Consider the following 24,079-nt stretch of genomic DNA (forward strand, 5'->3'; position numbering starts at 1 on the left):
TTTAAGGAGATGGCTACTAGCTGCTTTAATGGAAATTGCATTAGATTCCAGATGGAGAGCTATGGATGGGTTGAAATATCTCCTTTGTTTTGGTGACGAATGGAAAGGCATGGGGGTGGGGATATATGGGCTTGAAAAAGGAGGTATACTTCATTACTTCCCTTACATTGGTTTGTTACATCTTGGGTTCTTTATCAAACTTTTCCAAACCATTTTATTCCTGACTTCAAGGTTGTTGTTAGATCCTGCATCCATCTGTAGAATGGCATTGTTTCAGGATTAATCTCTTTCTGACAACTATAAGATCAAAGTGAGAGGCATACTTTATTTCTTTTATCCTAAGAACGTTACTTGAAAGTAAATACTTTGGCTTTTGGTGTGGCATACTCTCAAATAGTATGTTCAGGAACAGTGAAAATCCAAGTTATTAATTTCCCACCCAAGGGGAGGGGAGGAATAATAGAAAAGAGGATTACAGACCTTATTTGGCTTTCAATATTATGATAACTATGTAAAACAGAGTCAATGTAAGTAAACTTTATTGGTTGAGGAAGTAGTGATATGACTTCATTTTTTAAAAATCTGGAAGAAAAGATAAATGTAAATTTATAGAAGAAAATAGGGCATGCCCAAAAATCAAAACCCATATTGCTAATTCTTGTAGGAGGGAATGGCTTCTCCCCCCTTCTCTCCCTTTTCAATCTATAGTTGAAAATGACTAGTTTTACTATCTTTAGGCAAGTTTGAAAAAGAAGCTTGACCTTTGAATTTAGTTGCTTCCACAGAGATTCAGGAAGATTAAATAACTGAAGCTGTTGGATGACCAGTTATTTATCTCATGTCATCCTTTGCAGTTTGAGCTTTTATTTAAATGTAGAAAATAGCACAGTTTTTCCCACAGCAGGGCTGTCATTATGGGCTTCAAACCTTCCTTTATTCTCTTTTTGCCTGATTAGAACATCAGGAGTCCAATACAGTTGGTCCTTCCTGTCTTCTGCTTCACATAATTACATTTGCTATGCCTTTGGCACCAAAGATAATTATTCATAATGAATACTTCTTAGCATTTTTAATGACACTTGAATCTTGTGCAAGCCTCCAGCAATTGAGAATCGGGAATAGAATAATATTTGGGGGGGGGGGGTGATGTTTCAGAGATTTGTGAATGCTGACTTGAATTGGGAAAGTAAAGCATGCTATGTTGTTTTATTTTTGTTACTATGCTTATAGAAGATTTGGATTTCAAAAATGGGATGTGCAGTCTGTTTAATTGTGTAAAAGTAGGATGACTGTTGTGAATTGAGATTTTCTTGTTCAAAGTTAGTGAGCTAGCAACACTTCTATTTTTATCTGCTTTCTAATATAAGGCCACATGTGGTTGTTCTCCAAGTTAGTACAGTATTACAGTTGATAAGCAGTTGGCAGAATTCTTGCTTTATGCTTTGTTTTCAGTAAAGTTAAAGGATCTCATTTTGTCCAAAATTTAGAGCTCCAAGAACATAAACTTTTAATTGTTCAGCTGGTGAAGGGTTCACAACAACCATATTAATAGTTTTAAATTAGCATCATCAGATGAAGCCAAAAATATTCTTGTTTGTGTTGAGGTAAATTGTAAGTTGAATTAATTATTTTCCACTATAGACTTAAATATACATGCTTATAGTATTGTTCCACCCCTTAAGAAACAATTTCAGTGTACAGTATTAGATAAATCATATCTTCCTTCACTTTAACACACAATTTTATAGCCTATTGGACTATAAAATGTCAACATTCAAAGTAAGAATCCAAATTTAAAAATAATATAATTTGTAATCAACCACTCTTCTATAGTATACTGAATATGCTGTGAGCTTGCAATAATTGTCTTTTATATGTACATGAGATGAATAACATATTTTTTTGTTCAGGAGCATAAAATGGTATACATAATATTCCTCACAACAACAATGCTGTGAAGTGGACTCAGTTGAAAAAGTGACTAGTCCCAAATCAGTCAATGATCTTACATGGTTGTGGTTGGAATATAAGGATAGGTCTCCTATGCCACATTAAAACTTTATCTAAAGCACTATATAGTGCTATTAAAGAATGCATTTTCTAGTTTTATTTTAAATACTGTACATTGTTCTAGTAGATAGTGAATAATGAGGAGTAGGCATAAAAAGCAACACTAAAAAATCAGCATGGGATTGGCATTATTTTTTAAAAATTGAATTATGTTCCAGAGATTATCATTTATACACCTAATCTTGGACAGGAGTTGGACAACAGCCAACAACTGCTTTATTACTTCTCCCTAACCCTAGATATGTAGGATTCATGAATTGTTATGTTATGCTGAACTATCGACTTTCAAATGCAAATGAGTTATTTTACAACTTTGTTCTTTTGTTGAATATGTTATGTAGGTGTCATGAAGGAAGCTAGAAAAGATTTGGAACATAATCAAAGTGGTTGCAATATGTTTTCCCATGATCCTCAAATGTAGCCTTAATCTCATTTAAGGATTATGGGCGATGAAGTCCATACCTCGAGATAACACTTTGGAAAGAACTGGGCCTACAGCAGCTATAAAAGTGAAGGAAAAACAGGGGGAATTGCCTTTTAATCTTGTTTTCAAGGGTAATTGAAAATACATGTATTGTGTTCTTGATTGTTTAATGAAGTATACTTTATATACTACTTAATCCCAGATGACTGTAATTACATACTTTAAAAGAAAATATTTGGTATTGAAATGGGGCATATAAGTATTCTGCAAGGTGGAAAAAGAAAATTAATTCAAATAGATTATTTGGTCAAAAATATGTGGTATTGCTGTGTTGTACGCTTGGGTGAACTGGAATCACTTGAAATTTCATTTAATCTACAATAATTTCATTTAATCTAAAATAATCTATTTTAGTTATATAGCTTTAGTATTTATTTAGATAATGGATCAAAATTTCATGGAACTCTTAACTCAAGCTGTACCTGCAGATATCAACACAAGCTATATTTTCATTAAGAGGAAAATTCTGTTGGGAATTTCTTTATTATTTGTGAACCTACAATGTTAGGGTTTTTTCACTTTAAACGTTGGACTACACAGGCATATATGCATAGATTTTGAATTCCTGTAGAAATTCCTACCAGCTTTTCATATAATGTATTAAAAAAATATAACTTTTGACTGGAGGATCCTGCATGAACTTTGCTCCATATTACCTGTGGCTTTTGGCTTGTCCAGTTTTAAATAAACCTCTGAGGATATTTTTTTAAACCTAGTAAAAGATTTACTAAGTTTAAAAATATCAATTAATATTTTCACTTGAACTCAAAATTATCAAGTTTTTCTTTAAAAGTCAGAATACACTTTGGCATATGACTCAGCATTCAAAATTGGAATCTGTCTTCATCCTGTTGCTTCTTTTCTTCCTTCCATTTTGTTTATCAGTACTGTATTGCCAAGTGATAAACTTGAAACAAATTTAAATGGATATTCTTCTAATCAGGCTACTAAAATCTCTTATCTTTGAAATACAGTGTGACTCTTTCATGTCTTCACAGGCAGCACATTTTATGATGCCCTGTTCTGTGGCCAACGTTGGAAAGCTAATCTATATATCTCCAAAAATGCAAATATAAAAAATGGCAAAAAAGATGCTTCTGCCTCAGGACAGGATCCCTGGGTATATTCTGGAACTTTCTCTGCTACTTAAAGTGCATTTTAGTATTTTGATCAGAGCTAGTAAGCCTTGCACCATGAAGAACTTCCAATGCTTATGTTCTCCTAACATTGGGATATATTTTATTGTAATTTTAGATTTGTTTTGAATGTTTGTTGGGGTCATAAATATATTCCAGCTGTTCAGTGGCAGATATTTGCAAGTGATTGATGTACTGTATATGAAAGATGTAGAAGGGAAAAGCAATAATATCCAGGAATACCAGTATCTCAGATTTAGTGGGATTGGGGCATTTTCTTCCCAGGTGCAGGTGCCTAAACACTTATTTCAAGCTAGTTTTGCAACAGTCATCCATTACAAATACAAATACTTCACCATATAGTGAGAAGACTGTTTGTTCTATAAGAAATATTTCTTCCTCTCTGAATATGGCAAATGCTTACTTTATTTCTGATCATAGTAGAGTATTGAAAAAAAGATCAGGCAAGGCAGTCCATAGTACCTATTTGGGTTGAATAAATTCAAATGGAGGTAATAATTGCAGTGGAAGGAATTAATTTATTTGTGGCCCTGGCATTTAGGCAAATAGGGCTACATTTGATATTGGTGGAAGAGATTATGCATGTGATTGTATTCATTTGTATGAGTCAAGTATTCAGTATGTGACTCATTTGTGACACCCCTACAAAATTAGTGCATTTGTGTTGTAAACTTTTATGAACTTGAGCACACATTGTTGGCTCAAGATTATGTCCGTATGTATGTATGTATGTATGTATGTATGTATGTATGTATGTATATGTGTGTGTGTATATGTATGTATGTACGTATGTAGATTGTTCTGAGTTCGGGTTTTGCCCCGTGTAATATTTTGAGTGTCTATGCGATGTTTCGGTGAAATCACATTCACCATCATCAGGCTGAAGTTGTAAGCTTTGTGCTGCTGTAGATATAGTTATATATATATATATATAAAATATATATATAAAATATATTTATGTATATATATATACCGTATATATATATATATATATATATATATATAAAAATATATTATTAAAATATATTTATTTATATATATATATAGATCTATCCTAGTCTCCCTTAATTTTCAAATTCAGCTTAAACATGTGACATATATATATATATATATATATATATATATATATATATATATATATATAATCTGAATGGAAATTTTCTGAATATACAAAGCAAGCTCCTATTTTTATTATTATTATTTATTGGATTTGTATGCCGCCCCTCTCCGTAGACTTTTGCAAAAAATTATCATTCACTGTAATTTGAAGTTGATTGAAAGCAAAAGGACCAGTTCCTTATTAGAAGAATCAAATTAGTAAAAGTACAAGGACAAAGTTAATCAAGAATGACAGTCGTTTCACATCCGTTTGAGAACTTGGTACAAATATTACAGACTTCTATAAACATTTTTGACATTGGCTCCTTAGGCATGGCTTCCAGAATAAGGTGAAAGAAAGTAAAAAATTGGTTGCATCCAGCTGAATTCTTGAGCATTTAGATATGTTCTTACCTTGATATTTAAAATTTGCCAATAGAGGATTGAATGTTTGTTATTGTTATTAAAATGTAGGCTAATATAATTCTGTTTAATAATATGACTATTATTCTGAAATTTATGTGTAGAATTGCCCATGCAATCTCAGGGGGCATAAAATACTTAGGTGCAAAAGAAAAAAATTGATCAGGTTCCCTAGGGATAGGTCTAGATTTTTCTGTTTAATAGTGCATGGCTTTCATATTTTTCTTAGAGAGAGCTAGTATATGTAGCAGGGCTCCCCCAAACTTGGCAACTTTAAGACTTGTGAACTTCAATTCTCAGAATTTTCCAGCCAGCTATGCTGAATGGAGAATTCTGTGAGTTGAAGTCTACAAGTCTTAAAGTTGCCAAGTTTGAAGACCTCTGGACTGAATACAGTGATCCCCCGAGTTTCGCGCTCTCGATCATTGCTAATCGCTATATCGCGATTTTTCCACCCGGAAGTAAAAACACCATCTGCGCATGCGCGCCCCTTTTTTCTATGGCCACGCATGCGTAGATGGTGGAGTTTGCGTTCCCCGGGCAGATCAGCTGCTGGGCGGCTTCCCTGGGTCTTCCCCCTCTTGCTGGCGGGGAGGGCGAGCGGCGGGCATCAGCGAGGAGCCGGGGTTTCCCCTTTGCGTGGGCGGCCAGTAAGACCCCAGCGCCGCTTCCCAGCTGAGTCCCGAAGCCAAACGCGGAAGTCCGCCTTTGCCGTCTGGCTTCAGGACTCAGCTGCTGCAAGCGAGCGGGCGGGGCGAACGGGCAAGCGGCAAGCGATCTTGGGGTTTCCCCGTTGCCCAGGCAAAGGGGAAACCCCAAGATCGCTTGCCGCTTGCCCGTTCGCACGCCCCGCCCGGCTGCTCGCTTGCAGCGCCGCAGCAGCGAGGAGCCGGGCAGGCGGGCGAACGGGCAAGCGGCAAGCGATCTTGGGGTTTCCCCATTGCCTGGGCAACGGGGAAACCCCATCTTCGGCTCCTCGCTGCTGCCGCGCTGCGGAGCAGATCAGCTGTTGGGCGGCCGAAGGGGTCTTCCCCGCCGCCCACACGCAAACTCCACCATCTGCGCATGTGCGGCCATGGAAAACAGGACGCGCATGCGCAGATGGTGTTTTTACTTCCGTGCCGCTACATCGCGAGTTTACGATTATCGCAAGGGGTCTTGGAACGGAACCCTCGCGATAATCGGGGGATCACTGTATAAAGTTTTCTCAGTAGTATGTGGTTCATAGTACTGTACTTAAAGTGATAAATTTATATTGTAGCTGCTAAGTCTAGTTTTTCCGCAAATTGTTCTGAAGCTAGAATGAGCTATGCAACTTTTGAGAAAGTAACAGCTAATAAAGATTTTAAAATTACCTCATTGGAATTCTACTTGTCCAATATTTTTGACTGATTAAATGTTAACCTTTTAAAAGATATATGGCATATTGACAGTAACATTCTCAATTTATGGAAATTGAGTAATTTCAAAATAAGCACTACAGAAAGAGTAGATTACAACTAAAAAGCAAACTGCAATTCACCCAACTAGAGCCATTTTGGTACAGGCCTAGAAATCAGTTGTTTTTTAGGATGGTTTGGACCTATTTACTCTCTCAGCCCAACTTACCCCTCAAGGAAATTCGAGGAGGAAGGATTTCATGTACACTGCCTTCAGTTACTTATAAAGTAATAAAGATGGAACAAAAATCAAAGCGGGAGAAAATATATAGAGTCTATTACAATTATTTTAACTGTATTTTGTATTAATATATTACACAGACATGGACATACATGATATCTGACACTAGATTATGAAAAATGATGTACTATATATAAAAGGAAATAATTATTTCTTTAATAATAGCTACATAGTATGATCAAATACTTTGGCAGAGAATGAGGTGGCTGATTGGAGCCACTGAAGCAGTCATTGTGAGCTTAAATGTAATCTAGGGGTTGGTAGAGGACAGTTGTCCATGGGGTCGTGATGGGTTGTACAAGACTTCGCAACTAGCAACAACATATAGAACAATTTGTTCCACATATGTTACTGAAAATAATTATTTTTAAAAAATGCAACTGAACCAGACAGCTTGGAATTTAGCATGTCAGTGGTGTTCTTTACATATTTTTTTGCAAATATTTTTAGGTAATTGTTACATACAAAAATCTAATGGGACTAATACCTTTTTAGGAGGAGGTGCCTAATTTGATAGAATCTCAGATTTGAATAGAATGCTATGGACAGAAAATCTGATGTGGTTTCTTAGTGGCTTGGTACCAGTTTTTGTAATGATCTGAAGGAAACGATTGGCCTGTTTTATGTGTAAATGATAAGCTGAGTGTTTTAAACATGGTTTGCTAAAACAGGTCATAGTGGCTTAGTCACATACCATAAACCATAATGGGTGGGTTTGCAAACCACACTAAGACATAAACAAGGAACCACATTATAATAATATATTTGGGTTAGATTTTTATAAATAATACATACCGTATTTTTCACAATATAAAATGTAAGTTTTTACTCCCCAAAAGAGGGTCCAAAACTAGGTGTGTCTTATATTCCAAATGTAGCACCCACCAGCACCTTTGGAGATTTTCGTCCGCTGCACATTACATTTTGGGGCGGTTCCAGGGGGCAGGGATCCTCACTTCCACTCACAGCCAGGAGAATGTAGGGACTTGATTAGTGAAGTGGGCGCTGCGCAGGAGGCATAAGGCAAGATGACTGGCCACCTGGCCTCGGGAGGAAAGCGTTTTCAGGTGGCAGCGCTGCAATCCCCTCCCCAAATCAAAAAGTGAAGTATGTGGAGACAAAAAAAGAGCATTTCAATGGCAGGCAGTTCTGGCCAGCGCTGCCGCCCAAAAAGTTTTTCTTCTATTCCAAAAATGGGCTGTGCAACCAGAGCTGCCCGCCTCCCGAAATGTGAGGCTCTGTTTTGATCTCTGCACGCTTCATTTTTGGAATCGGGGAGGGATCGTGGTACTTTTTCCTGAAAACACTTTCCTCCCCAATTCTAAAAACAGAGCATGTAGAGATTAAAAAAAAGAGCATTGCGTTTCGGACGGCAGGCAGCACCGGCTGCACGCCCCATTTTTGGAATTGGGGAGGAAAGTGTTTTCAGGCTGCAGCGCTGGCCGGAACCACCCACCGCCTGAAACACGATGCTCCTTTTTTGCCCCCACATGCCCCGTTTTTAGAATGGGGAGGAAAGTGATTGACATGAGCACACAAAGCCTGAAAAAGTAATCAAGATATTGGGTCTTCCGGCACAAATTGCCCAGCAATTCAGCATACATCACTACCAAAATCAATAAATAAAAATTTCCAAATCAAGGTCTCAGGAAACCCGATTTGAGATGGGAGAATCATGAATCTCTGTGGATCTTGTGTCACTTGGGAGTTGCTCTCGACAAAGGTGCAGGGAGCTTGCCCAGAAGTCTGGCAGTGTGCTTATGAGATGGCAGTGTCCAGAAGGACGGAAATGCTGCCTCTATCAGGCCTTGCTGCGAGAATGCCAGACTTTCAATGGCTAGAACTATAGGAAGGAAGATAGTGGGGGAGAGTGGTGTGTGTGTGTCTTGGTAGTGGAGCCTTCAGTGCCAAGTCCCTCTTCTGCCCCATGAAAATCATTTCCCACCCCACCCATTCCAGTTAAATGCCCAGAATTGTTTTATTCTTGCTTTACTCCCCCAAAATTAAGGTGCGTCCTATATTGCGGTGCGTCTTATACTCTGAAAAATATGGTAGTTGCTGTTAGAACTGTGTTTTGCACTTAATAGCCGGATTGAGCTTATTATCTATCAGGGTTGTCTTATTTTGGGGAGAACAGGATAGGTGTTTTTGTACGATGAAGGAGAATTGGCACATTTGCAAATATTCCATAGTACATCTTGGGGTCAAGATATACCATATTTTCCAGAGTATAAGACGAACCTTTCCCCCCCTCAAAAAAGAGGCTGAAAATTTGGGTGCACATTTTACTCAGAATGTAGCTTTTTCAACAAGGTTAACAAGGTGCTAACAATCTTCCCAGCTCTTACCTGCTTGCAGGCCTTTTTCCATTGATAATAGGTCCGAAAAATGTCTTTCCCCTATTTAATGAGGTGGTAACGATTTTCCCAGCTTGCAGGCTTTTTCATTGCTACTCCCTCAGAATAAGGTTTTTAAAGCCTTAAGATAATGTGCTGAAGCTGACCATAGTCTGGTAGGATGCTAGCTGGTAGGCAGATTTTTTTCTCCCTATTTTCCTCCCCCAAAACTAAGGTGCATCTTATACTCCGGAAAATATGGTAAGTGTAAAGATACTTTGTCAATTGTGGGTTGAAGATTAGCCATTAGTGAGGTATAGATGCTGTTCACACTTGGTTCTTCAAAAGGCCACATGATTGCAGACCTAGTGTGTGTGGCTCCTGTGTAAACCCCCCCCCCCTACTTCTAAATCTCCTTTTCTCTTTAGAACAGACAAGAATATTATTTTTGGGGAATTATTCTCTAGTGTTTATTATTGGTAGGCTGCAAAGGAAAGCTGCTAATAAATGCTAGGGCAAAATGAAGGAAGAAATTTCTTGTTTGTCTTTGAACGAAATAGTTAGTTTCAATGAGGATGTTGGTGTCTCTTCATTTTTAAATTGGATATCTAGTCAAAACCCCTTAGAATGACTCTCTGAATTCGCATCCAGAATGAGTTCTGGAGATTCTTCAGCTTTGCTTAAAAAGATATCATGAACACAGCAAAGCAGGCCTTGCATTATGTCACTTGCCTGTCGCCCCATAGATATTGCTGAATATGCACATCAATCCTAACCAGCATGGTCATGGCTGAGGAATGCTGGGAATTGTAGTACAGCAATAACTAGAGTGCCACATGTTCGCCCATATTGTTTGCAACCTAAAGCAAATATTTCTGTGTCTTGAGTTTCAGTTGGGAAGTTTGAGATATTGCAGTTCCAGGTGAAATCTTAGAAAGGGATGTAAGGTCAAAATTGCTCGATGGAAATGGAATTTGTACAGAAGACTATAAATCTTCAGAAATGAGTTTAGTTCCTTTTAAAATATTGTATATCCAGCAACTCTGAAATGAGATTATATTAAATGAAATTGTATTCTAGGTAGCTTTCCAGTGTTTTTGTAGTTGAAATTGCCAAGCTCTTCATATTTTCAAAATGTGCAAAGTAGTTTTTTGTTATCAAAACAGTTCTCATTTATAGAACTGTGAAGAATAAACCTAATTACTTTCAATCTTCAATATCCAACAGGATTCAGTTTGACAGAACTGAATTTTATAAGGCATTTTGTTTCCACACACACAGAGACACACATTTCCTCTTTCCAAAATTTTACCAAATAGATAGCAGATGAAAATATGTCATAGCAATTCAAGAAAAACAGTTTTAAGGGCCTGATGTGAATAGTTTCTAGTATGAAATTATATTGTAGCATAAAATATCATTTTAAGTAGGGAAAGGAGAGTAATAAATCTCTACTTCAAAGATTCAATGTTTTATTTGCAAGTATCTGAAATTGATATTAACTTGAAAGGGACTTGACTTTAAGATAGATTAAGAAACTGAAAAGAAATAGCAAAATCTTGTACTTTGGCCTGCTGTTTACCTAAACATTGAAACACAAAAAAACAGAAATTACTATTGCCTTGTTAGACTGATACTTTTCAGTAGTATCTTATAAAATTCCTTTTATCATAGATGATCATTGTTTTATCTGAAGTTATGCAGGATAAAAATAAAAATCCAAAGACAAACCAAATTGGTAATATATGAAACAGAGGGAACAGTCATTTAAGAAACACTGTACAGTATAAAGGAAAATCTTTAGCTTACATAAATTTATAAAGCATGTAAAAATAGAATGATTGCTCACAAATGTATTTTGGGTTGTTCACTAATAGACTAAAATGAAAAGAATTAAACTTAAGTTCTCATCCCAGCTCCATATTTATGTGATATCCCACCACTCTATTGAAATTCAGCCCCACAATTTAAAAGGCTCCATGTAATTTTGGGTTTCAGAAATGCTGGCTTTTCAGCCTGGCTTCTTCTTTGGATAAATTGTTCCATGATCTGCAATGCTTAGTAAGCATTTTACCTAAAAATAGAATGCATATGAAAAATCTAAACTGATAGGGTTCTATGTATAGCATATAACTTTTTTCCTGAGGATTTAAGCATTTAGGGTGGTGATCCCCAGTTTCCCAAAACTCATCAGCAATAAATCAACTTTAAAATATTAAGAAGAGAAAGAAGTAAATGGCAATATACAAATTTAACCTTGGGCAGTTTATTCTTAAGTATGTATGTATGTATGTATGCATGTATGTATGTATGTATGTATGTATGTATGTATGTATATGTGTACGTGTGTGTAATAATACATTTAAGTGTCATTCGGAATAAACTCCTAACCCTTATCCTTAAAATGGGTGGGTGGCTTAGAAACTAGAATTGTGCAATTTGGGGAGGCAGGAGTGATTTGTATCAAGTTCTAACAGTTCTTTATTGACAAATTGTCAATAAGATGCGGAAGGAAAATAACTATTAATCAGGATTAAGCAATCCATTCCCCTGCATATTTTTTTTGCAGTATCACTTCCACAATTGCTGTCATTATCTCTGTTGGTAGAGGCCGATAGGGGTCGAAGTCCAAAACCTCTGCAGAGAATCAGATTACCTATCTGCGATTAAGGCCGATACTTACCAAAATGCATGAACACAGCTGGAACTGAATACAGAAGAATTTCTGACATAAACACTATTTTGAAAAACCAAAAGAAACTTTTTAAACCTAAGTAAAAACACAAACTATTTGAAACGTCATTTAACATAGAGTAAACATATTTTCTTATCAGAAGAACAGTTACACAATTTTCTTTAAAAAAATAGCAGCATGTAATATAGTTTTAGAGTCATGCTATTAAAAAAATCATGGCTGCACAATTTTACATTGTCTAAAACAGTGTTTTTCAACCAGTGTGCTGTGGCACACTAGTGTGCCGTGAGACAGGGTCAGGTGTGCCGTGAAGCTCAGAGAGAAAGAAAGCAAGAGAGAGAGAAAGAAAGAGAGAAAGAAAGCAAGAGAGAGAGAAAGCAAGAGAGAAAGAAAGCAAGAGAGGGAAAAAGCAAGAGAGAGAGAAAGAAAGCAAAAGAGAGAAAGCAAGAGAGAGAAAGAACAAGAGAGAGAGAGAACAAGAGAAAGAGAGAAAGCAAGCAAGAGAGAGAAAGAGAGGGAGGGAAGGAGAGAGACAGAGAAAGACATAGAGGGAGGTAGGGAGGGAGAGATAAAGAGAGCAAAAAAGAGGAAGGAAGAAAGAAAGAAAGAAAGAAAGAAAGGGATGGAGAGACAGAGAAAGAAAGAGGAAGGAAGGGAGAGAAAGGGAGGGAGAAAGAAATAGAGCGAAGGGGAGGAAGAGAGAGAGAGAGAAATTTTTTGTCCAAACCTTTTTTTAGCGCCCCCCCCCCCCCCACTCAATGTGCCCCAGGGTTTCGTAAATGTAAAAAAGGTGCCGTGGCTCAAAAAAGGTTGAAAATCACTGGTCTAAAAGTCTAGCTCAGAAAAAAAGTGGGTTTCCCCCCATTCTTTTCCTGCTGCCTTTCACCCTGTTGCCACTGTCCATTACAAGTTTCGTATTGGAATTAAATTGATTGCCCCAGCATGTTTTTCACTTTAGAGTGATGTACATGGATATCTAAAAGGGACGCAATGGCTCAGTGGCTAAGATGCTGAGCTTGTTGATCAGAAAGATTGGCAATTTGGTGGTTTGAATCACTAGCGTCGTCCAATGAAGTAAGCTCCTATTTTTTGTCCCAGTTTTTGCTAACCTAGCAATTTAGGTTAAAAAATAGGGTCAAAAGTGGTTCCTAGAAAAATAGGGACCACTTTTGATGGGAAGGTAACAGTGTTCTGTGCATCTTTGGCATTTAATCATAGTTATAGTTACAGTGATACAATACATTACAAATCCAATAATAGAAAATTAAATCAATTTAAAAAACATTAATAACATAGTAAAATCCCTAACTATACAATCATACACATTCAACCTAATCCATTATACAGTAAGGCCGAAAGCATAATAAAAGGGGGGGGGGGAGGTGGTAATTATCCCCATGCCTGGCGACAAAGGTGGGTCTTCAGCATTTTACGGAAGGCGAGGAGGGTGGGGACTGTTCGAATCTCTGGAGGGAATTGATTCCAGAGGGCCGGGGCCGCCACAGAGAAAGCTCTTCCCCCGGGTCCCGCCAGCCAACATTGTTTGGTCGACGGGACTCGGAGAAGGCCAACTCTGTGGGACCTAATTGGCTGCTGAGATTCGTGCGGCAATAGGCGGTCTCGGCGATTTCTGGTCCGATGCCATGTAGGGCTTTATAGGTCATAACCTATTGTGACCGGAAACTGATCAGCAACCAGTGCAGGCTGCGGAGTGTTGGCAAAATGTGGGCAGATCTTGGAAGCCCCACAATGGCTCTCGCGGCTGCGTTCTGCAGGATCTGAAGTTTCCGAACACCTTTCAAAGGAAGCCCTATGTAGAGAGCGTTGCAGTAGTCGAACCTCGAGTCATGCCGTCCACCTGTCCACAGAGATGTCTTTTGACAGCGCTAGCTCTTCAACTTAGAAACGGAGATGAGCACTGCCCCCTAGAGTTGGGAACAACTAGTACATATGTGCAAGGGGAATCTTTACCTTTATATGGATAGTTCTGAAAAACATTGACCATATAATTCAGCTTCTTGAAAATCTCATCTTTTTAAAAAGAAAGCCTCCCAAAATTATTATAGCAGTGTATTTTTAAAAAGATGTGTACTGTATTTTTCAGAATATAAGACACACCTTTTTACCCCCCAAGCAGTCCTCGCAGGCCAGTTGTCAGGAGAACGATCCGTATGCTTCTCCGGCCAGGAAGCTTTGTTATGGGAAGACGCCTCCAGCTGAATAGCCTGCACTGAACAAGGAGTTGAAGCAGCCTTTGCAAAAGCGAGGTTTTTGGAATCAGGGAGGAAAATTTGGATGAGGTTGGGAGCCGGTGCGACTCTTGACTTCCAAAACCGTTTGAATTCCATTTCACTGATTGCTCTTATGGAAACTCCATAAAACTGCTGCCAAGACTGCTTGTGAGATGGAAGGGTTTGTCCAGGTACATGCGGTGCAAGGTGTGAGGTAAACCAACCACAGTGATGCTTTGCCATTGTTGCAATTCTGATTTCTGCAATCAGGATGCAGGGCACAAGACTGGGGGAAAACACCTTTTCCCAATTGGAACTTATATCACATATGATTTTTATAGCAGCCTTTCCTCCGGAGCCTCACTTGTGCTTCATTTTCCACATTTATTGATTTATTTGATTGATTTGATTTGATTTGATTTGTATGCCACCCCTCTCCATAGACACATTTGTTAAAGACATGTTACAGTACTAGCACCAGGCCAGGTGAATGTCTCCTGTTTTACCTGCTTTCAGTGATTTGGTGGGAACCACAATTTTGTGCCCTGCATCCCTATCATGCCCACACCCATAATTCAATGCCTGGGAAGGGTGAAAACAGCTTCCCCCACCTTTGGAGGCCAGAAACGGCCTGTTTCCCAACTTCTGGTGGGCCCAGTAAGCTTGTGGTTCACCCTCTCCAGGCTGCAAAGGCTTCCTTGGAGCCGGGGTAGGGTAAACACGCCCTCCCCCATCTTCCCGGAGGCTCTCTGGAAGCAAAAAATTATCTCCCAGAGCCTCTGTGTGAGCCAAAAATCAGATGGCCGGCACACACATGCACGTTGGAGCTGAGCTAGGGCAATGGCTAGCATGCCAGCAGGTATAGCTCCATGTGCCACCTGTGGCACCCATGCTATAGGTTCGCCATTACTGGTATAGGATTATCCTGCTTTGAGTAGGGGGTTGTCCTGGAAGACCTCCAAGGTCCCTTCCACTCTGTTCTGATTTTATATACAGTGGTACCTCTACTTAAGAACGCCTCTACTTGAGAACTTTTCTAGATAAGAACTGGGTGTTCAAGATTTTTTTGCCTCTACTTAAGAACCATTTCCTACTTAAGAACCTGAGCCGAGAAAAATCTCCCAGGAAATTAGAAGGCGGCACGAAGGCCCAGCCAGTTTCCTGCCATTCCCCCTTTAATCCCAGCCATCTAGGCTGCCAAAGGAGCCTTTTGGTGTCACTTAAGGAGGCTTTGGCAGTCCAGAGCGAAGGAAGCACTTTCCTTTCTCTGGGCGTTTAGACAGGGAATAACCCTCTGCCAGCATCCAGAGAAAAGAAATGCTCTCTTCGCTCTGGGCAGCCGAGGAGTCACCACAGTGAAGAAAAGGCACCGGCTACAAAGCGAGCGAGCAAGAGGAGAAGGGAGCCCTTCAGCATGGGAAACATAGAAACATAGAAACATAGAAGTCTGACGGCAGAAAAAGACCTCATGGTCCATCTAGTCTGCCCTTATACTATTTTCTGTATTTTATCTTAGGATGGATATATGTTTATCCCAGGCATGTTTAAATTCAGTTACTGTGGATTTATCTACCACATCTGCTGGAAGTTTGTTCCAAGGATCTACTACTCTTTCAGTAAAATAATATTTTCTCATGTTGCTTTTGATCTTTCCCCCAACTAACTTCAGATTGTGTCCCCTTGTTCTTGTGTTCACTTTCCTATTAAAAACACTTCCCTCCTGGACCTTATTTAACCCTTTAATATATTTAAATGTTTCGATCATGTCCCCCCTTTTCCTTCTGTCCTCCAGACTATACAGATTGAGTTCATTAAGTCTTTCCTGATACGTTTTATGCTTAAGACCTTCCACCATTCTTGTAGCCCGTCTTTGGACCCGTTCAATTTTGTCAATATCTTTTTGTAGGTGAGGTCTCCAGAACTGAACACAGTATTCCAAATGTGGTCTCACCATCATTCTATATAGTGGGATCATAATCTCCCTCTTCCTGCTTGTTATACCTCTAGCTATGCAGCCAAGCATCCTACTTGCTTTCCCTACCGCCTGACTGCACTGTTCACCCATTTTGAGACTGTCAGAAATCACTACCCCTAAATCCTTTTCTTTTGAAGTATTTGCCAACACTGAACTGCCAATACAATACTCAGATTGAGGATTCCTTTTCCCCAAGTGCATTATTTTACATTTGGAAACATTAAACTGCAGTTTCCATTGCTTAGACCATTTATCTAGTAAAGCTAAATCATTTACCATATTACAGACGCCTCCAGGAATATCAACCCTATTGCACACTTTAGAGTCATCGGCAAATAGGCAAACCTTCCCTACCAAACCTTCCCCTATGTCACTCACAAATATATTAAAAAGAATAGGACCCAGAACAGATCCTTGTGGCACACCGCTTGTAACCTGACTCTGCTCAGAATCAGGTTACAAGCGGAAGGAAGAGTCAGCAGGTAGTAGCAGCAGCAGCCAGTGTATGGGAGGCAGCCTCACGCCGGGTATATTAGAGGCGCGTGCTCCTCCTCGCCGCCTCAGAGTCCCTCTTTTTTAATGTCTTAAAGTTTTGGATTTTTTTTGAGTCGCCTAAACTCACCTTCTTCCTTTAGCAGCGACTCTCCTCCTCCTCCTCCCACCCAAATTCTGAGTTTTTATTTCTTTCCTAATGGGTTTGCATGCATTATTTGCTTTTACATTGATTCCTATGGGAAAAATTGCTTCTACTTAAGAACCTGGTCACGGAACGAATTAAGTTTTTAAGTAGAGGTACCAATGTACTGGTTTTACCTCTACATAAAAAGCTTAGCTCCTGCTTCTAAAGGATTTGTGAGAAGTATATGAGAAAAACCTGAGACTACTTATTTTTTGGACTTTACAAATACAGTCATACCTCGTCTTACGAACCTAATTGGTTCCAGGGGGAGGTTCGTAAGACAAAAGGTTTGTAAGACGAAACATTGTTTCCCATAGGAAACAATGTAAAGTCAATTAATCCGTGCAACCAACCCCCCCCCCCCCCCCCGCAAAAAAAACGCTGCCGCCCAGCTGTCACCTTTTAAAACAGCCGGGCGGCTTCCCAGCAGCCGCCGAACACCGAACGCGGAAGTTCGGGTTTGGCGTTTGGCTTCAGGAGGCTGCTGGGAAGCCGCCTGGCTGTTTTAAAAGGTCGCAGCCGGGCTGGGGGGCTTCCCAGCAGCCTCCCGAAGCCGAACGCCAAACCTGAACTTCCGCGTTCGACGTTCGGAGGCTGCTGGGAAGCCGCCCGGCTGTTTTAAAAGGTGACATCCGGGCTGGGGGGGCTTCCCAGCAGCCTCCCAAATCCCGAACCCGGAAGTTCGGCAAAGGTTCGGGGTTCGGGAGGCTGCTGGGAAGCCCCCCAGCCCGGCTGCGACCTTTTAAAACAGCCGGGCGGCTTCCCAGCAGCCTCCCGAAGCCGAATGCCAAACCCGAACTTCCGCATTCAGCGTTCGGAGGCTGCTGGGAAGCCGCCCGGCTGTTTTAAAAGGTGACAGCCGGGCTGGGGGGGCTTCCCAGCAGCCTCCCGAACCCGGAAGTTCGGCAAAAGTTCGGGGTTCGGGAGGCTGCTGGGAAGCCCCCCAGCCCGGCTGCGACCTTTTAAAACAGCCGGGCGGCTTCCCAGCAGCCTCCCGAACGCCGAACCCGGAAGTTCGGGTTTGGCGTTCGTAACTCGAAAAAAGTTCGTAAGAAGAGGCATTTTTTTCCTGAACCCCGGGTTCGTATCTCGAGTTGTTCGTAAGACAAGCGGTTCGTATCTTGAGGTACCACTGTATGCCTTTTTAATGAAATTGTCATCTGTCCCTGTTAAAATGTTTCAGCCTTAAGATTGATTTGATTTTAAGAGGCTTAACCTTACACTGATTTGAAAGAAAAAAGAACCTGATATCACACATACTTCCTGAAATTTACTTGTATTGCATTTGGAAAATCTGGGCAATTTATTTGTAAAAGGCCATATTGAAATTGTATATTAGAATGAAATGCACATTGAGTATTTTAGCTACTAATTCAGTAGTAATTAGAAGCTTTGGGTTTCAATTGACTTAGAATTTGTGGGTGTGCTTATACATTTGGAAGGATTATCTTACATTGCAGAGGAGTACAATACCCATTGATCTGTCTATCACAAAAAAATCTAATTGTGTAACACACACACACACACACACTAAGAAAATTGTGTACCTCAAAAGATAATAGATTTCCAGTATTTAACACAATGCTGTTGATAATTTATTTATTGGACTTATAATGTAGATTGTTCAAGAATTAGTCTAGTCTAGTAGTGATCAAAGGATCAGGTCTGTTTGTGTGCTACTGTATTTACATACCGTATATACTCGAGTATAAGCCGACCCGAGTATAAGCCGAGGCACCAATTTTTGCCACAAAAACTGGGAAAACGTATTGACCCGAGTATAAGCCGAGGTTAGAAAATGCAGTGGCTACTGGTAACTTATAAAAATGGAAAACAATAAAATTACATTAATTGAGACATGTTTTAGAATATTTATTTTAAAGAAAACCAGTAAACTAGCTCTGTAAATTTAAAAGAGGGTAAACAAATTAACAATATTAACAATAAATTAAAAAGTAAAAAAAGTAGCTCGATCAGGAACAAAGCTAAAACCTAAGAGTTAAAATCCTTCAAAACTGGATTCCTTCTCATCATTAATTGGATTTACATTATTGTTCTGTTTTTATATATGCTGTGAGCCACCCTGAGTCCTTGGAGAGGGATTGCATACAAATCCAATTAAATAAATAAACAAACAAACAGACAAACAAATAAGTGTATCCAAAGAAGAGCTTCAGCATTAGCTGCTGTGAGGTTATCAGCATAGAAAACCAAATAGATAGATAGATAGATAGATAGATAGATAGATAGATAGATAGATAGATAGATAGATATAGAATAGAATAGAATAGAATAGAATTTTATTGGCCAAGTGTGATTGGACACACAAGGAATTTGTCTTGGTGCATATGCTCTCAACGTACATAAAATAAAATATACATTTGTCAAGAATCATGTGGTACAACACTTAATGATTGTCATAGGGGTCAAATAAGCAATGAAGAAGCAATATTAATAAAAATCTTAGGATATACGCAACAAGTTACAGTCATACAGTCAACATGGGAGGAAATGGGTGATAGGAATGATGAGGAAAACTAGTAGAATAGAAGTGCAGATTTAGTAGAAAGTCTGACAGTGTTGAGGGAATTATTTGTTTAGTAGAGTGATGGCGTTCGGGAAAAAAACTGTTCTTGTGTCTAGTTGTCTTGGTGTGCAGTGCTCTGTAGCGACGTTTTGAGGGTAGGAGTTGAAACAATTTGTGTCCAGGATGTGAGGGGTCAGTAAATAAATATAGATAGAAAGATAGACAGACAGACAGACAGAAAAATAGATAGATAGATAGATAGATAGATAGATAGATAGATAGATAGATAGAAATAGATAGATAGATAGATAGATAGATATAGATAGAAAGATAGATAGACAGACAGACAGAAAAATAGATAGATAGATAGATAGAAATAGATAGATAGATAGATATAGATAGAAAGATAGATAGACAGACAGACAGACAGATAGAAAAATAGATAGATAGAAAGATAGATAGATAGATATAGATAGAAAGATAGATAGACAGACAGACAGACAGATAGAAAAATAGATAGATAGATAGATAGAAATAGATACAGATAGATAGATAGATAGATAGATAGATAGAAAGAAAAATAGATAGAAAGAAAAATAGTTAGATAGAAAAATAGATAGATAGAAATAGATACAGATAGATAGATAGATAGATGATAGATAGATAGATAGATAGATAGATAGACAGATAGATATAAAGATAGACAGACAGATAGAAAAATAGATAGATAGATAGATAGATAGAAAGAAATAGATACAGATAGATAGATAGATAGAAAAATAGATAGATAGAAAAATAGATAGATAGAAAGATAGACAGATAGAAAAAGAATTCCTGTCTAGCTCTGCCTCATAACACATTATTAGATCCTATCCAAGCAAGGACAGCAACTACCACAAAATACCATTTTTTAAACAGTTTAAATCCTTTCAAAGGAGGGGGAGGAGAATCTGACAGCAGGGGGCCTTTTTAATCCGACTCACCATTGCAAATGGCTGCCTTCTATGCATGAGCTAGGGAGAGGAACTACGGCGTGCCAGAGGGGACAAAAGCTGGTGCCTCCTCGCTCTGGCTCAAGCAATGGCGCCCTCGTGTGGTGACTTTGTCAATGACCCGAGTATAAGCCGAGGCTGTGTTTTTCAGCCCATTTTTGGGGCTAAAAAACTCGGCTTATACTCGAGTATATACGGTAATTGCTTTTACCATGATGGTATTGAATAAACCAGAGATGGTTAATAGATTGTACTGCCATACACAATAAACTGGTTTACAAATGATAAAAGACTGAGCTCATACACCGCTCTAATAGAATATAAATTTAAATGAATCAAATCTTATGGCTTACTGCACTCCTATGTACGGATCAAGTATAGAGAAACCAAACTACTGCATTTTTCGCTCTATAAGAGGCACTGGAGTATCAGATGCCCCAAGATTTTGAAGAGGTAAATCAGAAAAAAAAAGATTTTGCCCTTCCCAGCCCCCAGGCTTCCCAAACCCTCTGCACCTTCCATTTTTGCAAAAATTAGGCTGTTTATAGGGGGTTGCAGAGGGTTTGGGAGTGCTCCTCATGGCTGGGAAGGGCCAAAACACGATGTGTGGGTGTTTTGTGAGGCAAAAAACAGGTCTGTTTTTTGTGAAAATGGGGTTGTTTTTGCAAACATGGGTGGCACAGAGGGTTTAGAAGGCCTTCTGGGGGTTGGGGAGGGCAAAATATTCCCATTTTTGCCTCCCAAATCCCCCTTGCGTTTTTGCTGTCCCCAGCCTTCAGGGGCACTTTGCAGGTCTCCCAAACCCTCTGCGTGCCCCATTTTTGTGAAAAACAGTTCTGGTTTTGGCAGAAATGGGATGTGTGGGGCTGGATTTCGGGAGGCCAAAAGTGGCTGTATTCTGTGTGTATAAAACCCATCAATATTTCCACCCTCCTTTAGGGGAGAAAAAGTACATCTTTGTTCCAAAAAGTACAGTATCTTTAATCAAGCAATTTTGTATCAATTTGTTAGTATACACTTTCTCAATGTACTACTGTAAAAGTGAAGTAGAGGGAATATTAAATAAATCTATTCTACTTCGAGGCCCTTGGAAGAAGGGGATCAGAATCACATGGTCTGAAAGTAATAAAGGGTAAAATAAAGTTGGCTATCTCTTATGAGAAGGATTCATGGAGATTCTTAGTCATTCAGGTTGTCCCAAATAACTGGACTTTCTGATTTTTCTTTGAAGATGTTTCTCTTCTCATCCAAAAAAAGCTTCTTCAACTCTGTCTGGATGATGGGAAATGGAACAGGAGAACAATCCCACCAGCAGTCCTGCGTTTAAAAGATTAAAAGGCCACTTGTTTGAAGACAGCAAAGTCCACATTTTGGACATAGAGGACAGCTGGTTTGAAAAAGGAGTCAAAGAGGCCTTCTATGTTAAAATTGAACAGCCCCCTCTCAACAAATGGGGAGGGATACAACACCATCTCTCTGCAGTCTACAGTATAAGTCCTTTTCAATAGCTACATCCATTTGCATACACAGGTGACCCTGATAAACCTCAATTAGTCTCTAAAATAATGCAAATGACCAGCTGTTCTCAAGGAGTATAAATTCTTCCATTCCCCACCATCCAGCCAGACCTGAAGAAACTTTTTGGGTGGGAAATGAAATACTGAGAAGAAGACAATATATAAGGTATTTGTGCTATAGAAAAGGAGGGGAATATAAATGTATTTGGGGATTTTCCAAATCTTGGATTTCAGCTCCCAGAATTTCCAGCCAATATTGGGGTTACTGAGGCTTAGAGTTGAAGTTTACCTATTGGGAGCATGCCAAGATCTAGTACTAGCCTTGGTCAAGATATTGATAGCAGATATTTTCTTCTTCCACATTAGCTGGTACTGGCAATTTATTTCCGTAAATCAACCTATCTTCTCAAGATGGACTTTGGGAACTTTTTGGGAACTTTTCATAATAGTAGTTCCTGTTTGGAAACTTGCCAAAATATTGCAACTCACTTGTTAAACCATCTTCTTTTATAATAGTACATTGTAATTTGCAATATTGCAAAAGAGAATTATGATCAGCGAGTAATACATAATCGGTGTAATCTTGCTTTCTTTCAGGGATGTAAGATGACACACGTGGCATTCTGGCCTCCAATTTTTCTACAAAAGCCACTTTAATTTGTTAGGACAGTGTTTCAAAGTGTGGTTCTAGGACCTCTGGGAATACTCCAAGACCTTTTCAGGGATCGTTGAAATCAAAATCATTTGTCAGAAATTGAAGATATTTGAAAAAATATCAGAGTATCACTCTTTTAAAAAGTCTGAAAAAATGCAGGGTTTTCCATGATAATAATGAATTTAACATAGAAACATAGAAGACTGACGGCAGAAAAAGACCTTATGATCCATCTAGTCTGCCCTTATACTATTTTTTGTGTTTTAATACGTTTATTTTTACAGGATTCAATAAGTATTCCAAGAAAGCATCCATTTTAATTTTAATACAGTAAAAAACAAAGCCTGTAGAAGCAAAAGTTTTCTATTATTTTTAATTATGTGAAAGGGTCCTCCATAAGGTATACTGAGACCAACAGATATAAGAAATGTATTGTATCAAATAGGTGTCTGTAGGTTAATATTTGTTATCTACATCTCTGTATGTATTGATTGCACCAAATAAATAGGTAACATCAAATCAGAGTAGAGTATTTAATATGGTTCAGATTCATAATACTTTTCACTTGGTTGCTACTGTGAAATATGTATGTTAATGAATATTATTATGTGAATATCTGCATCTGCTTTTGAACTCCTATTTTGACTATGCCAAATGGCATGTAGATTAAAATCAAAGGAAAGATGCATATAATATTTGTAATTGAATCAGATTTATTAGCTTTTAGGAAAACATTTTTTTCCCAAAATACCATATAAGAGTATAAGACACACCTTAGTTTTGGAGGAAGAAAAGGGGTGGTGGTGGGGAATTTGCCTACCAGGTATTCATCTGGCTAGCGTCCTTAGTCTGGTCAGCTTAAGGACATTATTTATCTATTGGTTAGGGCTGGAAAAAAACATTTTTTGGGCAAGTAGCAATGAAAAAAAGCCTGCAAGCGGGAAAGATCGTTAGCACCTTTTTTGGTCTGAAACAAAAAATGCTTTGAAAAAGCTTCATGCAGATTATAAGACACATCCAATATTTCACCCTTTTTTTTGGGGTGGGGGTGGGGTTCCCCCTTATCCTCCAAAAATATGGGTAAATCTCTTTACTTAAGATGTCTGGACAGTAGGCACTAAAAAAGAGGAGAAAGTAACTTTTGAAAAATTGAACTCATGTTGATTTTTATTATATTAAATTATTATTTAGCATTATACTCTAAAGTATTTATACATTGCATATTATTTAGATCTTATCCATCCTTCCTCCGGTAAATGTGTGTTGATCTATTTATTGAGAGACAAACATCAAATATTTTTGCTGTGCTTGTTTATCTCCCACATAAGTTTCATATTTGAGTTACTATTTTTAATAGACAGCCATATTCATGTTTAGTTGTTATATAAAATCAATTGTGTTAAAGCTAAGGATTAGTTTTGAAGTACTCAAAGAGGCATAAACAAGCTTACCAAATGGCTGGCATTTGAAGTGGCCCCATGATTTCAAAATGGCTGTCCATTAGGAATCATAAGGAAATATCTTTTTTCTCTTCTATTTTAAGATAATAATATTAGATTT

General features: G+C 38.6%; 1 protein-coding gene across 5 annotated transcripts in view; it reads left to right on the forward strand.

Moving 5' to 3' along the window:
• ZNF217 (zinc finger protein 217) overlaps nucleotides 1-24,079 on the forward strand; it is a 61,508-nt gene that overhangs the window by 20,352 nt on the left and 17,077 nt on the right. The gene's annotated exons all lie outside the window — the stretch shown is intronic.

The sequence above is a fragment of the Erythrolamprus reginae genome, chromosome 3 (assembly GCF_031021105.1).
Source record: "Erythrolamprus reginae isolate rEryReg1 chromosome 3, rEryReg1.hap1, whole genome shotgun sequence".
Classification (NCBI taxonomy): Eukaryota; Metazoa; Chordata; class Lepidosauria; order Squamata; family Dipsadidae; genus Erythrolamprus; species Erythrolamprus reginae.